The sequence below is a fragment of the Rhipicephalus microplus genome, chromosome 1 (assembly GCF_043290135.1).
Source record: "Rhipicephalus microplus isolate Deutch F79 chromosome 1, USDA_Rmic, whole genome shotgun sequence".
In the NCBI taxonomy this organism is placed as follows: Eukaryota; Metazoa; Arthropoda; class Arachnida; order Ixodida; family Ixodidae; genus Rhipicephalus; species Rhipicephalus microplus.
Genome location: NC_134700.1, coordinates 185,552,529 through 185,570,655, shown reverse-complemented (window position 1 = coordinate 185,570,655; position 18,127 = coordinate 185,552,529).

Genomic DNA, 18,127 nt, shown 5'->3' with positions numbered 1-18,127 from the left:
CACACAGACCCATAGCCCTAATGTCACCTTGTATGTCCTTGCGGTGATCAAAAGTAGCCGTGAAGTCTTTTTATAATTTTCTATAGTTGAGGAATGAGCGGGCCTTTTCGGCGACAAGTATTCTTGGAAAGTTCAGTACAAAGCTAATAGGCAAGTGGCCACTGTTAGTAGCACAGTCTAAAAATTGCCACGAACATATATTTAGAGATGAGCTTGAAAATGTCAAGTCAATTACAGATTTAGAGAGACCTCGGACAAAAGTAGCAGATTGCGAATTTAAAGAAGATAAATTCTTGTCAATAGCCCATTCCCACAAGCGTTTTCCGCTTAAATCTGTTTTAAAACTTCAGGCCACATGATGTGAATTGAAGTCTCCAGTGATTAATATATCCTTTCTGCAGGCAGAGGACATATCGTCTAGACTTCGTGTGTCTTGCACCCCGGCTGGGAAATACGCATTTACAAACGACAAGGGAGAAGCGTCTGGTAATATGTCTACTATCAAAATTTCACAATCTGGAGTCACACAACGACAAGAGATCGTAGCTTTGTGACTAAACTTAGTTGCTATCAAGACAGCAAGCCCACCACCTCTGCTAGGTCAGTCCAATCGAAATAGCCAATAATTTTTTAGGTAAAACTTCTGGCTGCTTGAAAGCCAGGTTTCTTGCAGTGATATAATATCCGTGGAAAGTTGTGAAGAAAGGTATGATAGGTCTGTGGCTGCGGAAAATATAGATCTGCAATTCCACTGTACTATGGTTAGTGAACCTATTTTGACGACAGAACCGTCGCAGAAACTGCTTGGTCCAAAATGTCCTTTCGCAAAAAGTCTTTCTTTGACATGTTCTCAAAGAATTCTTTTTAGGGGCGAAGGGAATGTTTATTGGCGAGTACCTCTGTGTTTGGTTACATCAATCGAAGTCACCTGGACATCTCGAAACTCATATCTATACTAGCAGAGTGCCCATTTGAGGGGCAATTAAATGGTGAACAGAGACTGTGCCAGAAGGCTCTCGCGACATCATTATACACTGTTATCAATGTGCATGATTGAACTTTTGAAAATGAAAAGATAGACGAGTGGAGATCCAGTGACCACAAACTGCGCCGAAAAAGGCGCTCGCGACATCGATATACAAAGTTATAATATATCATTACAGAATACAGCAAAAAAAAATAACAATAATAATTCAGGGAGCGGAAGTCTGTGTGTTAGAAGGGGGAGACCGGGGTTCGTAGCCTGCCCTGCCTCATCAAAAAGAACCGTGTGTGCCAGCGGCGCAGAAACTTCTCCTCGCCGCTGCTCTCAAGTTGTTCCGAGAGATGTCGCCAAACCATCTCTCGGACGCGGGACACCGTTGGGTAAGCCGCTCTCGTGGGTGTCCGCCTAGCCTCTGCTAGGCAGCGGCGTTTCCTGATCGCGAGCAAGGTACACATCACTACTAACTTGGCGAACGCGCCCTTGTTCCTGTTCAGCGCCGGAGGGGGACGGATTTTGAAGTCCCTTGCTACAAGTCGCCATACGGGCTTGACCGCGGGGCACTCCGTGAGGGCGTGCGCCTGCGTTTCGTCGGCTCGACAGTTAGGGCAGCGCGGCGAGGGAACTATACCGAACCTGTGAAGCCGCTGACGGGTTGGTAAGACCCCCCAGTTTTTTCGCCATGCAAAGTCCTGCGCTGATCGGGGTGTTTCCCGCGCATTCTTGGGGGCCTTCGTTTTCCACTTACGGGACATCAGTAGCTCGTCATCGCTTATCTGGTGTAGCGCGACGTCCTCCGCGATTCGGGCCGGTGGGGCGTCGTCCACGTCACGGTCAGGAGCCTCCCTCTGGAGCATCCGCATCGTGCTGGCGGCTGCCTTGTAAAACGGCGAGGGCGCCTCCGCGAGGGGGCCAAGTGGTCGGTCGGCCTCAAGGAAGGCCGCGCTTGTGCTGCTCCAATAGCGCATAAGACCTCTCCCCACATAATCACTGGAGCGAAAGAGGGCTCTAGACGTTTTTAGAGCAAGAATTTCGCTTACTGTCAGTGCGTGAGTGAGGCCGAGGCCCCCCTCACTCACTGGGAGCTGCAGGAGTGTGCGTCGCACGGGCGCTGGCTTGTTCTCCCATAAAAAAGACCCGAGCATTTTTGACAACTGTGTGGCCGTTTTGGTGGGCATGACTGCCACCCTGCTCGCATAGTAGGCAAAGGCGCAGATGGTGGTTTTCGCGGCCACAGCCTTCTCACGAAGTGTGAGGTCTTTGGAGCTGAGACTGGTAATCGCCGCCCGTGCTCGTTCCAGCGCCCGCTGCCACGTTGTCTCTGCGACGCCAGCACAGCAGAAGCAGATGCCCAGCACTTTAACAGCTTCGACGACTTGGAGATCGCTGAGGGCTCCGCGAGGAAACTTGCCAAACAGGAGCACCTTGCACTTTTGCCGGTTCAGTTCCGCGCCCAAGAGCTCCGCATATGATGCGAATACCGTCCGGAACTTCTGGAGACTTGCTGGGTCTCTGAAGAACAAAGAAACGTCATCCGCATACGCCAATACTTTGATCTCCTCCTCGCCAGTCAGGGGAAAACCTCTAATCTGCTCGTTTAGCGCCAAGTTCCTTATGAATGGTTCGAGTGAGAGAATGAAGAGGGTGGGCCCTAGCGGGCACCCCTGCCGGATCCCTCTCTCGTAGGCAAATTTGTCAGTTGGGGTGCCGTTCACAATGACGTGACACGTCAAGTCGCTGTATAAAGCAGAGATTATGTCAACAAAGCTTGCCGGAAACCCAAAGTGGCCTCAAACTTGGAGCATGTATTGGTGGCTGACCCGGTCGAAGGCCTTCGCCTGGTTCAGGGAAACGAAGGCTCCCGACAGGGACTTCGCTGTCATGTACTCGAAGACATCCCTTGTTACAGTCAGGTTCGCGAAGATAGAGCGGCCTGGAATCGCGCAAGCCTGCTGTGGGGAGATGATGGTTGGCAGGAGGAGCTTCAATCGTGTGTTCAGCAAAGAAGCTACAATCTTGTAGTCGACGTTTAGCAAACAGATGGGCCGCCACGCCGACGGCTCCTCCTGTGGAGCTCCTTCTTTCAGGAGGAGTGCAATCTTTCCTTCTCCCAATGACTTAGGCATAGCTTTGCGCGTGACCACCATGTTGACAATTTTTGTGAGAGGGCGCTCGATAACATCAAAAAAGGTGGCATAAAAGTAGGCGGTTAGGCCGTCTGTGCCAGGGGCAGAGTTGGGGCGCATGCTCCTGATGGCGGTGAGTACTTTCTCAACGAGTACCGCGCTGTCAAGCAGCGCGGCATCCTCCTCGCTTACGCGGATGAGATTCTGGCAGAGCTCTTCCGTGAGACGCACGTCACCCGGTCCACGGCTGGGTTCTGTGCTCCGGAATGCGGCCTCGTAGTAGTCTCTAAGGATCTCGGCGATCTCGTCAGGATCGGTTGTGACTGAGCTGTCTGGGCGTTTCAAACGAGAGATGCACACACTGCCGTTCCCGTGTGCCTCATTATGGTTCTCATCCCCTAGGCTGGGTGTCTCGGCCCACCCGGTGGGTGATCTAGCGGCTCGCTGTTGCAAAAGTCGGGTATATTCGGCTTCCAGCGTAGTCAGGTAATTCTGCATGCATAGCGTAAGTGTCTCGGCCCCTTTGACGATTCGGATTCTACGTAATGTCTCGTTGATCCTGGCTGTGATACGCCGCTTTCTCTCTCTGCCTTCGTCTTGTAATATTGCCTTCCACGCGATTTTTAATGCGTCCCAGGTGCATGGGGTCATACTCGGTGCAGTCGCCACAGATGCGCGCAGTCGGTTTCCAATGCGCTCGACGCTTTCCTGACCTTGTAACAAAGCTGCGTCGAGGCGCCATCCTTGGTCGGTTCTGCGGTCTCCGGGGGAACCGCTCAAGGTGGTGGCGAGTGGTAGGTGATCGGATTTTCTTGCCAGATTGACGGGGGGGGGGAGAGGACCTCGCACGCAACCACTGAGGAAAGGAGGAAGTCGGGCAGGTAGGTGCGGTCCAATCTGCTCGCCCATAGCTGCGAGGTGCGTGTCGGGACGAAGAGATCGCCACGCGTGTATAGCCAGGCGTCTGTCAGGCTGAGGTTCATCAAGAGCTTCCTGAGTTCTCTGGCGTGATAAGTGGACCCACCTTGGCCCGGCCCCCTCACGTCCCGCTGGGAGTCGATGACGCAGTTGAAATCGCCCAGTAGAACGTGCGGGCGCGGCTCCGTGAGGTATGGGCGTAGCGCTTGAAAAAAAGAGTTGGTGTCGGACCTCTTAGCCGGTGCGTAAATATTCACGAAGCGGCACCGCTTCCTGTTCACGAAAAGGTCTAATAGAAGTATTCTACCGTTCGCGCCGAAGGTGCAAAACGCCCTGTGGCGGAAGCGGCCTGAAACAAAGATGGCCCCCACGCCGCAGGCCCTCGCGTTCGTCAGGGAGAAAAAGGCGTCAACCCGAAACTCCCTCTTGAAGGCGGCAACGTCGAGGGGCGACCGGAAGTTTGACTCCTGTATGAAGAGGACGTCGATTCCTTGGGCTTGAGCAAACGCTAGGACTCCTTCCTGTTTTGCTCTGTCCCGGAAGCCCCTGACGTTCCAAGAGGCAAACTTAAGGTGAGGCATAACCTAATAATGATGTAGCTGAGATTGAGAAAGTGGACCGTGACGTGATGGAAACAGGGCGCGAGAGCCGACAAACGCATGCCTTATACGAAGGGCATGCAGCCTTGTACAACCTCAACTGGGAGTCGCAGAGTGTAGCACGGGAGGGAACGACCGAATGAAGCGAGAGCGGGCAGAGCATACCGGGGGGGGGGGGGGGGGGCGAGGCCGCCGGAGCGAGCAGGCGCGCCGTGGCACCCGACCCGCGACGGAGTGGCTCATCAGCCAGGTGTGAATGGAATGATGCGAAAGAGCAGGCCGTGCCTGTGGGGGAGGAGGTGGCGAAGCCCGGAAGGGAACGACTGAGAGAAGCGAGTGGGAACAGAGTAGGCAGGAAGGCTGCGGAGCCGACAGAGCGAGAAGACGCGTTGCGGCGTTTGTTGGCGTCTCTGGGCATGGGCGGACCCCTTTGCCCCGAGGGACGCGTTGTGCGTTTGTCGGCGTCTCAGGGCGTGGGGGGTGGTTCCCCCATGCCCCCTTCATCTTCCTCGAGCTTCTGGGCCTTCGCATGTGGTGGAGCGTCACTGTCGCTGCTTTGAGCAATGGGCCCGGGTCTGCGTTGCCGTGCGTCCCTGTTGGCGCCTGCTTCCCCGGCCGGTTCCCGCTTGTCGACGCGTCTCCGTGAGCGAGAGCGTGGTCTCTGCTCGAGGCCTGTGGCTGTCTGAGCCGGTCTCGCGTCCGACTTCCGGCTTATTCGTGCCGGGTGGGGTGCAGGGGAAGATGACGGGGGCCGTCGGTCGTCCTCGCTACACTCGGGGGGGACGTAGTGCCCTTCTCCCCATATAGGGGGGCCGACGCTGGCGGCGTCTTGGACACGGACCTCCAGGTCTTGGGTGGTCACGGGGGCCAAGACGTTGGCGGGTGCGTCGGTGGGGGAGGTGTTTTTTACTCGTGACTCGTTGGTGTCGACGGCCACTTCAGCTGCGGGTGACGGAATCGGGCTGTCATTCTGTTCTGACCCGGGTGCGGCGGGCTGTGGGGGTAGCAATTGCGCTGAGGTCGCCTCATTGTCACTCGACTCGGTTTCAGTTGACATGGTGGTGGTGTCGTCCACCCTTACCGCCCCCCCGTTGGCAGACGAGGCTTCAGTGTCGCTACTTGTGAGCGCGCCTGTGTCAGATTCACGGTCTCCCGAAACGGAAGCCCCCTCTGACTTGCGGGGAGCGGGCCTGGGTGTAAGAACCTGCAGACGCGGTGAAATGGCAGCCTTGGCGGAGGCGGGTCTGCTTGACTGGTGGTGAGGCACAGCGGTTTCGGAAAGCGAGGGAAAGCCGCGGGCGGCAGAAGCGTACGAACGCTTACGGAAGCACTCACGCGTTCCGTGGTGTCCCCCGCAGCGTTTTCAGTCGCCTGAGCAGCCCTCAGTGTCGTGGCCGAATGTGCTACATCGTTTACAGTACGCCGCGGTGCACGCGGTCGCCATATGCCCGGTCTCACCACAACGCGCACACACCCGACGCATGCCATTATATTCTCACATTACTTTGTGCCCCGCGATCGTTAGGAAATTGGGGACAGGGCGACACATCTCAATTTTTACGAGACGCACCCCGTTCAACTTGGTCTGGCGAGTCGCTAGGGTGGCGAACGAAATGCCCTTCACTTTACCAAACTGCGCCAAGGCATTACCGAGGGTCTCGTCCGACAGAAAGCCGGGGTAGCGGTAGACGTTAACATACGTATCTGGCGGCCCGACGGCCTCTACCGGCACGTTCACTCCGCTAACCCTAAAACCCTCTGCGACCATTAGCTTAGTCGCCTGACCGGCGTTGCGGGTGCAAACGAGAAATTTCGATCCCCCCATGTGTTGGAGCATCAGTACACTGTCATCACCGGCTGTTTCCTCTATCGCGTCTATTAAATCGTCCACTGAAACGTCGCCTTCGGGCGCTGAGAACATGAAACAATTCTCCCTCACCGGGAGTTCGACTGGCGTGGCCATACTTGTAGGTAGATTTTGCAGGCCGCGTCTGGCGAGGCTTGCAGGTGACTCGTTACGTGCAGGCGAGCTGCACACTGGTAGAACGCGGCTCAGCCGAGGCGGGGGCCGCGCAGGACTAGGTGGTGCCCGGTGGACCGCAGGAGGGCTCCGGGACGGCAGGCGTGGGCCGGGGACCTTGCTGCACCAGGCATGGGACGAGCGGGCACCAGGCAGGAGCTGGGAACCAGAGTCGGCAGGCGCGCGCGCGGGGCGACGCAGCCACAGGAACGACCGCTGGCACGAACTTCACTGCAACCGGGAGCCGACGCCAACGTGACGTGACCCCAGGTCTCGCATGGAGGCAAGATGTTAGTCAAAAGGGGCGAAGCTCCTTATGGCGTGGCTTGGGCGTCCCTCGTATGTAACCACCAGTGGCACATACCCGACATAGGTATAACACTTGACCTCCAAGGTGGTGCCAGTGAGAGATTCCTTCTGTGCGTTGTTTAACAATAAAAAATAGTACTCAATGTATATGCCAATGGCTGCTAATGGGGAATGAGAGACATGAGCATTCGGCTTTAAGTCAACGCGCGCGCTGCGATCCCCATTAGCAGCCATTGGCATGTACATTGAGCACTATCGGACAAGAAAGGGATGCTACATTATACTCGCTGGGTGTAACCTCCTTAGCTTTAGAAAGGTTTAGCGAGCGTTGAGCCGCAGTGCCATGAATACAATGAACTTGTATATACCATGAATGAACTCAAGGTGGTTAAAAATGAGAAGTAGATACGAAGCGCAAGCCGTAAGAAAGTAAAAGCCGAATTCTCCTGTCTCTCATTTCTCATTAGCAGCCATTGGCATGTAAATTGAGTCCTACCTGACAGGGAAAGGTTGCTACGTTATACTCGCTGGGCGTAACCTCCTTGGTTTTCGAAAGGTTTAGCGAGTGTTTGGTCGCAGTGCCATGAATACAGTGAACTAGAATATACCATGAACTCGAGGTGGTTAAAGGTGGGAAGTGGACCCAAAGCGCAGGCCATAAGAAAGTGTGCGTGTGCCACCTCTCGTTTAGTCCTTGGAATGTCCGCTGGATGGTGGTGCTTCTATATATGATAATATATGAATATATGATAATATAGGAATATATGATAATATAGGAATATATGATAAAAAGATGCGAGATGGTGGGACTTGGAGTGTTGAATAGATGAACGAACGGACACACAAACAGATGCATGGATGGACGCATGAACGGACGCAGGGGCGGATGCATGAAAGAACGCAGGGACGGGCGCACAAACAGACGCATGGACGGTCACAGAGACGGACGCATGGACGGACGATTGCTTCGCGCCACTCTCCATCATTCACTCCGTGGATATGCTGCCATTTTTTTGGATAGATGCTTTTTAGATTTCGAATTATGCGAAGAGTTTTTTGATTGGGGAGATCGGGTTCGCTTCAGAGCCTTATGGGACTCCATATCCATATCTGCACATGCTTCCAAATCATCCGTAAGATCACCGTCTTCCGTTGTTTTGGAAGTCCCTGCCTCAGGAGAAACCACTCGCTGACGCGTTGTCGCCCTTTCTATTTCCGTATGCTGAGATACCAATAATGTCTGAGGAGCCCAATCGTTCGTAGATGCTACACCTAGAATTTGAGATAGTTGATTGGAAACCAATCGTGCCAAGCCTTCAAAAAGGTTGTTTGCGAGGCGTTCCATTGCCTTTTCCATAGCCTTCTCTATGGCCTCTGCGATAGATGTTGCGAGAGATGCATTCATGGCGGTGGTATTACGTGCTGCAACACCTGCATATCCTTTGGATCTCTCCTGCATTTCTGCAATGGCCTCTTTTCGAGAGCATCTCTTGCGTTCTACAATATCCAATATAGTAAGCTCCCTTTCTTTTGCTGCACAGTCTGCGGAGTCTGCAGGGTGCGCCCCATTACATAAGCAGCACCTCTCCCCTTGATGGGTCGGTCAGCTCTTTACCTTTCATCTTCGTCCGTTTCCCTTCATTGGTCATAAAGTGGTAGGCGAACATAAACACTTTGTATGTGCATGTCGAAAACAAAACAAGAAAGGACAGTGTACACGTACGAGTCAGTCAGAAAAAACAAGCATGGTCTCCAGTTATCAGTTTTAGTCACCAATTTCCTCCTGGCTTACTTCTCGGAGGCAGGAGAGTCTTCCGGGGTCCTCGTTGATGCGGCTACTAATGTTCGAAATTTCAAAATAAAATATGGCTCATGCTGTTCGCGCTCGGGCCTGTTTGAGAAACCGGACTGCAAAAGAGTTACGCTGATATTTTCAAAGCTGTGGTTTGGCAGGCGCAGATGTCTAGATAAAGGTAGCTTCGGCAGTGAAGTGGCGTGGTACTGGTGATTATTGAACCGCAGCCGAAATGGCGTGTCTGTTTGGCCGATATATTCTTGTCCACAGATGTTGCAATGTAGCATGTATATTACGTTACTGGAGTCACAATTAAGGCTTTCAGTTATGCAGAATTTGAAATCCGAGAAGTTCGCTTTGGATTCATGTGTTGTGACCTTCTGTGGGCATACCTTACATCGAGCTTGTCCACAGGGATGGCACACTGATTGAATTTGGGGGGTGTTTGTTTTTGCTCTGACCAAGTATGTCCTTCAGATTTTTATCCCTGCGGTACACCACGTGAGGTGGCTTCGCGAAAATACAAGATAGTCGTTTGCTTTGCCTGATTGTGTTGTAATGGCGAGAAAGTATGTTGTTAATTCGTGGCGCTGATGAGGAGTAAGTTAGTACAAAGTTCGTTTGGGAAGTCGTTCTAGGTACTCTGTTTGGTCCGTTATTATATGATTCCTGTTCACTTTGCGAGCACGTAGTATGGCATCGTCAATAATGTCTTCCTGGTAATTTTGTTTCAATAAGGAATGCTCTAAGCGTTCTGCATGTCTGTCAAATTCCAGCATATCGGTGCATATTATTCGGTACCGGTAGGCCTGAGAATATGGAATACCCGTTTTGCATTGCTTTGGGTGACTGCTGTTCAAATGTAGGTACATTTGACGGTCTGTAGGCTTTTTGTAAAGGTTTGTTGACAAGCGGTCATTTTTGACCGCGACAGTGACGTCCAAGAAGTTAATGCTAGTTTTGGAAATTTTGTGCGTGAATTTAATTGACGGGTGGCGCTTGTTAAAATCTTCTATGAAGCGGAAAAGACTTCCCTCATCGTGGTTCCATATCATAAAAATACCGCCTAAGTATCTTCTGTAGTAGAAAGGTTTCAAGGCGCGTCCCTCAATGAATGGGATTTCAAGTGAAGCCATAAAGGTGCTCGCGAAGTTTGGAGCTATTTTCGTGCCCATTGCAGTGCCACTCACCTAAGGAAATGCTTGCCATCGAACACAAAATGGTTAAAATTTAATACAAGTTCAAGAAGTGTAAACAGTACTTCGCCACTTAGAATAGTTGGTGAGTCAGATTTTACATATTCAGAAACCATAGCCGCTATTCCGTCATGGTGGGGTATGTTGGTGTACAGTGAGCAGACGTCCATGGTCACCAGAAAACTACCACCTGGGATGTCGAGACTTGATGTTTCGCAGATGAAGTGGTTTGTCTCCTTTAGGTAATAGGGAAAATTTCCTCTATTCCCCAAATTTTCCCTATTACCTAAAGGACACAAACCACTTCATCTGCGAAATTTCAAGTCTCGACATCCCAGGCGGTAGTTTTCTGGGGACCATGGACGTCTGCTTCTGGTTATCATGGTAGGCGGTGGTAGTCCGGTGAACGATACGGCATTCGGCAAGGAGTGCATTGACGACTTCAGCTGAGAAGTTCACCCGGTGCGCCGTGACGGAGAATGAAGCTCCGCAGGAGAAAAGACGATACTTCGCGTGCTGTGGCAGCAGGCAAAGGGACTGTTTCTGCGTATCGCGTCAAGTAGTCGACAGTGACAACGATCCAACGGTTTGCGGTTGCCGTGAATGGAAGAGGCGCATACAGATCAATTCCAACGCGGTCGAAAGGCTTGGCTGGCAAGGGATTGGCTGGATCGTACCAGAGGCGTGATGAGGGAGAGCTTTGCGTCGTTGGCACTGCGGTTATGACTGAATGTACTTGCGTACAAAGGTGTACATGCCTCTCCAATTACACTGGGAGGAAAACCGAGCTTATGTTTTGAAGACGCCCGCATGTGCGCACTGAGGGTCAGCGTGCAAAGCTGAACATATTGCAGCACGAAGATGGCGAGGTATGACGAGTAACCAATTTCGGCCGTCGGACTTGTAATTCCTGCGATAAAGAAGGCCATCGCAAACCTAAAGGTGAGCCGCTTGACGGCGCAACGTTCGAGAAGACGGAGAAGTCGACGGGTCTGAAAGAAATCGCAGAAGAGCTTTCGGAGGACACAGTGAACGTGATATGCAGGGCTTTCGGAGGACACAGTGAACGTGATAGGGCGTCGGCATCAGTGTGACGTTGGCTAGACCTGTAGACAACACGCTTGTTGAACACTTGCAACTGCAAAGCCCAGTGAGCTGAAAGGCCGGAGGGGTCTTTCAATGTGGATAACCAACAAAGCACATGGTGATCGGTGACTACGTCGCAGGAGTGCCCATATAGGTACGTTCTTAATTTACCTAGAGCCCATATAATCGCCACACACTCTTTTTCTGTCACAGAATAGTTCTTCTCCACTTTGATGAGGGTACCGCTTGCGTATGCGACTACGTACTCCTGGAATACCGATTTGCGCTTCGCCAGTTTCGCGCCGAGTACAACACCTCTGGCATCGGTGTGTACCTCAGTCGGAGCAGTCCGGCCGAAGTGACGCAAGGTTGGTGGCGAGGTTAACAGGCAGCGCAACTTTTCGAAAGCATCGTCACAGGCGGGTAACCAAGCATAACATTTCGAGTCACTCAGAAGTTCAGTCAAGGGGATGGTTATCATCGCAAAGTTTTGAATAAAGCGGCGCGAATATGAGCAGTGGCCAAGAAAGCTGTACAGATCCTTCAGGGACGCAGGTTTGGGGAACTCTCCAACTGCCCGAAGCTTGGCAGTGTCAGGAAGAATACACTCTTTAGAGACTACATGGCCGAGGATGGTGAGCTGACTTGCACCGAAGCGGCATTTCTTAAGGTTGAGCTGAAGGCCGGCGTCGGTTAGGCACTGCAGTACTTCATCTAGCCAGCGGAGATGCGTTAGAAAATCTGGTGAAAATATAACCACGTCATCCAAGTAGCACAGGCATGTTTTCCACTTCAAGCCACGCAAAAGACTTTCCATGATCCGCTCAAATGTTGCGAGCGCGTTGCAAAGACCAAAAGTCATGACACAGAATTCGTAAAGGCCATCAGGTGTGACAAAGGCCGTCTCAGGCTGATCTTCAATTGCCAGAGGGACTTGCCAGTAGTCAATTCGTAAGTCAATAGAAGAGAAGAATTCCGCACCTTAGAGAAAGTCAAGGTCATCGCCGATTCTCGGTAAGGGGTAAACGTCCTTTCGAGTCAATTTGTTAAGACGACGGTAGTCAACTCATAAGCGAATGGACCCGTCCTTCTTCTTAACGAGAACGATTGGAAATGTCAAGGGGCAATTCGAAGGCTGGATGACGCCACGCTTTGCACGTCAGCTACTTGGTCATCGATAACCTGGCGCTCCACTGCCAAGAGGCGATAGGGTCTTTGACGCAATAGCGCATTAGGGCCCGTGTCAATGCGGTGACACACAGCTGACGTGCGGCCGAGGGGAGTATGCTGGCAGTCGAAGGAAGAACGGAACTTGTCCAGCAGTCGTAGAAGCTGAGCACATTGCGAAACGGTTAACGTGTCGGCGATGGAGCTGCTAAGTACGTCAAGCCTAGTAGTCTGCGGCGAAGAGGCACATGTCACTCCGGCAACTTCGTGTTCGGCGGAAGGACCAGTCGACATTTTGATAATTGCAGAAGGGTCGAGATTGTAAACACGCCCGACGCTCACGCCCCGATGTAGCATTACAGGACATGACAAGAGGTTCTAGATGAGCAGTCTGCTGACGCCGTCATGAAGTTCTAGAAGGTCATAAGGTAGCGGCGAACATTTGCGACGAACCAAAAGGGCAGATGGCATGAAAAGGGCACTCCACTCGGCGAGTGAGTTGCAAGACATCCTGGTAAGAGCAAAAGAGTGCGGCAGTATGATGACGTGTTCAGCAACAAATAGTTTGTCCCCGGTTTCAAGAGCATCATATAACGGAGCGTCACGAAACGCTTTAAATGCCACCTCAGCGCGAGAGCAGTTGATGACGGCCTTATTAGCGGAGAGAAAGTCCCAACCCAAAATGAGTCTTCTTAGCAGGAATCCAACACGAGCAATTCGACCACATAGATGAGGCCATCAATCGCGATGTGAGCAGTACAGGCAGCGCCCGGCGTGACGTGCTCTGCGCTTGCTGTAGGAAGCCATATACCCGCTAGTGGCGTCATAACTTTATTGAGCAAGCGGCCGAGTCTGGCACTAATCACTGAAATTTCGGCACCAGTGTCGACAATAGCGAGTGCAGCGATGTCGTCCACATATACGTCAAGAACATACGTTTCTGGAGTGAGAGGCCTTGATCTTTTTGTGGGTGACGCAGTTCCTGCCTCTGGAATTGCGGCAATTAGTTTCCTGCTCCGGTGATGAAGGACGATGACGCATCGGCGATGGCGAGCTGCGTCGAGGCGATAGCGAGCTGCGGTTAACAGGAGGGCGGTGGTTGGCGTACGATGACATCTGGTCGGGCGGCTGTTCTGTTTTGTTCTGTTCTGTTTTAACTGTTTTGCTGTGGAGAGGTTGACGTGCCTATTGCCTCTGCTACTCCATATCACAAAGTTCTGCAGCGAAAAATAAGATAATAATACAGAACTGTACCCAAAAATTAACAATACGGAAAAGAAAAAAACATATTAGCACACGGAAACCAGTTCAAATATCATGCCAATAGACAGTTTTCTTAGCGCATTTCACAAACTCATAAACTACTTACACGCACACACCATTCTACTGTCAGTATATACATGACCACATTTTATTACCCATCTCTGGCTGTCTATCATAGGCGCTCGTCCAGTCCGGTCTCCACTAAAAGAGCCTGTGAACGAAGGGCGCGATGGCACATAAGAGGCAGGTTCGAAGCTTTGGTGGTAGCTCTGGTGGTAGACAGGGACGCCCCGACGGCAGTATCGCGCTATGTGGTCAGGTAGCCCACGGACAAAGCTTATTGGGCGATTGTTGAGTGTACGCCATTGTCCGCTTCTCTGCACGGACCTTGGCTGAGCGAACCGAGGAGTCGGTCGCAGCGGCACAGCTGATGTTAGTGACGTAAAAGTCTGTGGAGGTGGTCGAGTGGCCCCTTCAGCACAGCTTAGAGGTGCATTTACCTCGGCACAGGCAACAGGGCTCGGCAACGGTGAAGTGTCATGGGCAGATGGCAGAGCCACGCAAACTTGCTCCTGGATGACCTAGCGAATGTTTGCTGGCAGAGGTGATGGTGGTTGGCCAGCTGTTGATAGCAGCAATAGCTGACGAGCGACCTCAGCACGAACAAACTACTTGATCTGCGATATCAGCCACTGAAGGTCAGAGGTGGTGGTCATGCTTGAGAGAGTGTCATCCGGGACGTTAGGGCGTCACGTGAGACAACGCTGTCGTCAGAGCTTGTTGAAACTCTGACACAACTCGATGAGCTCAGAGACAGTGACAGGGTTCTTCGAGAGAAGCATTTGAAAGGCTTCATCGGAATCGCCTTTCATGATATGTCCATTTTTTCATGACCTTCTCCGTTTCCGCCATCGTCGGGTCGACACGCCACAGAGGTCGAGGATATCCTAGGTGTAGCTGGTGAATGTCTCACCAGTTTGTTGGAACCGGCTTCGTAGGCGTTGTTCTGCGCGACACCAAAGTGTCCAAAAACATCTGTGATGCAGGTTTTGAAGGTCGTCCAAGTGGGAATAGCCGCCTCATGGTTCCTGTACCACAGCGTGGCAACATCCGTTAAATAAAACATCACGGTACCAAGCTTCGTAGGATCGTCCCATTTGTTAGTAGCAATGGCTCGTTCATAAAATTTGAGCCAATTCTCAACGTCTTTCTCGTCGGTGCCGCTGAAGATGTCGGGTTCACGCAAGAGCTGGGCACCGGGACAGCCCCTACGTGGCGAAGCCAGGGGGGCTGTAAAGACCGCGTCGTCAGGCATGATGGACGGCAGCTTTCGGCTACGCAGTTCCAGTACTGGAGAAAACCGCAGCACTCTCCACCAAAATATAATGTAAATGCAAGACAAAAGTGGTAGCAGCGTTGGTACAGAAGCAGCAAGAGTATGCCGGGTATACGGGCCGCGTCGCAGCTGTTGTTGTTGCTGTTCTCCTATTGTTAGTGGCACATGCCCACTGTGGGGGATTGGCCAAGAATCTAGTGGTTTTAAAATTTACTGTTCAGATTTGGAAAGACGGAGGTATAACAGAAAGATTACCGATAGCCTAGGAAAGTGTGGTGCTTAATGTAATGCATACAAATATTTACATAAACGAGTTTATTCTTAGAAGAGAGCAATAATCTGATTTTATACGTATATAATTATGTGGACTTGTTAGGATAATGAAACTGGTTATTTAGTCAACCTAATAGTTTCATCAATATAGTCCCAGACGGCCGCGCATACTGTCGCAGTAGAGAAACCAGAAATGGTAGCTCCAAAAGACAAAATCACAGGCAGAGATAAGTCCATACCAATACCACGTAAAGGTATTTCTAATAGGGTTTTCCGTAATGTGTTAAACCGCCTGCAGGTCAAAAAGAAATGGTCTATTGTTTCCAGTTCTTCACAGAATGCGCACAGTGGCGAAGGTGCCTGAGTGGACCTGTGTTTACAGAAATTTAGATTTGGTACCCTGCAACGCAGCCTTGTGATAGCTACTTCTTGTTTTCGAGTGCGGCAAGAGTCTCTTCGCCAGGCATATAATAAATGGCGATATTCTGTAGAGTTTGTTAGTGCTGAACCTTTAAAGACTTGCGTAAACGTACGTCTACGGAATCGAGCAGCAGTCACATAAGCGTATGATGAAAAAGCGGTAGAATTGGTTCGCTGATTGACGACTTAGCTAAAAAATCGGCTATTTCATTTAGAAACAAACCTTTATGTCCAGGCACCCAAACTAATTGTACTTTTCTCTAATGTGCAGGTACTAGTGCACGGAACGCCTTTGTTACGTGATTATCAGCACCAACAGAAAGTGCGGCACAGCGAGATAGGGAATCTGTTAATATGACAGCCTATGTAATTGCTGTATCTAACTTGCGTAAGGCGAGCACAACTGCCAGAAACTCAGCCACAAAAACGGGTATAAAATCGGGTAGTCGAAGGGAATAAATCCAATTTAAAATCGAGCTGAAAATACCATCCCTGATTTTTCTTCGTATTGCGATGCGTCTGTAGCCATAATAACGTTCGTTGTAATACGGCGCAGGTGATCTTGTAGTAAACCATCCAAAATATTATGGGGAAGTAATTTGGCATTATTAGAAAAAATGTCGTCGAATTGAATTTCCGCCGGGACTGAATTATCACGACTCGGCATGAAGTCGCATATACGTACGTTTAGAGGCTCCAGTAAATTGTGCATAAATATAATTTGTGGGGTGTGAAATCGCGGCCATCTAGCAGCAAAAAATGATTCCGGGGTAGAAATAAAGGCTTTTTCTGAATGTCGTAATGTTGACTCATAAATTCTTAAGAATGTCTGAGCAGTTGCAGCTGCAACCAAGCAGCCTTCATTATATATATATATATATATATATATATATATATATATATATATATATATATATATATATATATATATATATATATATATATATATATATATATATATATAATATATATATATATATTTTATAATATATTTATATATATGTATATATATATATATATATATATATATATATATATATATATATATATATATATATATATATATATATATATATATGGTATAGCCATATGGATGTTAGGGTGTTGCGAGTGATTAAGACGTTTGCGGGTATAGAGTGGCAGCCACAAGCTCAGGCCTAAGTTGACTGGCGGAGCATGGGAGAGGCTTTTGTCCTGCAGTGGGCATAGAGAGGCTGGTAGAGTGGTTATAATGTTGGTGATGATGTATGGCGTATGGTATGCAGGCTACATTTTATTCGCAAAGCTATCACTGCGTGCATATGCGAATAATTCTCCAAAATCACACGGAGGAAGTGATCCCCCCTAACTCCGCTCAGTCGAGTCTATCGAGTCCGAAAATAAAATTGATTCCCGATGAAAGCAAATATGTCATTGAATAAAATGAAGCGTCGATATGATGCTCACATAGTCTGTCTTTGGTACCTCGGCTTGAAGTACAAAGACAGGAAGCAACCAACCGTTTCTTCCCCACACCAGGTTTCTCTGGCCACCGTTGTCGTAAAAAATTGACGTCGCTATAACTCTCCATTTCAATCAAAGATTTGACTGGTCCGACTGAGAGGGCGGGTAGACCTACTCGCTCCCCTGCCCAGCCTCAGCGTAGGCGTATGTATTAGAGAAGCATTTGCTGGTACATTGGTGAATAATTCTTTAATGTTTGATATCATCGTGAGCAGCATTATTATTGTTATATGCCACTGACCTAGGAGACGAAGAAGTGAAGGGCAAAGTGGCTCCTGTTTTCGCCATTTTCGTTGGTTCACCCAGATTACTTGACAGTGTAAATATTGTTAATACGCCCTTCTTTCGTCCGCCCATAAGGGTTTTTTTTCTAACGTGTTTGATACAGGGGTCTACCGAATATTGTCTGTCACGTCGGTAAAATCCACACGAAGAGATAATATTGAAAAAAAATGGTTCATTCTGACGTTGTGGTCCGTGGCAGTAGAAGTCATGTGCTTTACCTACTGCGCAACAACTTTCATGCGTCAGGCTTCACAGACATGCGTGATCTCTTTCCCGCTTTTTCGATTTTACTGTGACCATGGTTAGTGCACTGTTCACGCCATCACGTAGAGGTAAAGTACTGCTTCATGCCACTAAGGAACGCCAAGCAGACGTGATTCTGAAAGCTCATCGCTGCGGGGACTGACCCCTTTTCCCGGATATCCATTCCATTTCCTTTCAATAAGAATTGAATATTCCTTGGTTGCATAAAAAAATGACAGCGGCCAGCGGAACGCCTCTAGGTAATATTGATTGAAACTATGAGCTGTTCAAGTCGCGTTCTTCAAGCATTGACAGGTAGTGTACCTATAGCCAGAAATGTAGGCCACCAAAATGCTGCAGAGAGCACAGCTTGTGATTTGTTTTTGTAAAAGATGACAGTGTCCATAGGTGCATATTAAATGCTAATTATCATGTGGTTGGAAGAGGCGTGGGTGGCGCCGAGTTCAGGCGCGTTCGCGGCGGCTCTGTACGCCGATGAATGTTTCATAAGTCCGAGCCACCCTAGACTTCTTATTACCAGCGGGCCACCTCCGGAACGTTACCTGGATTGTTTGGACACATTTTATCCCGGTAGGCTCATTTTGA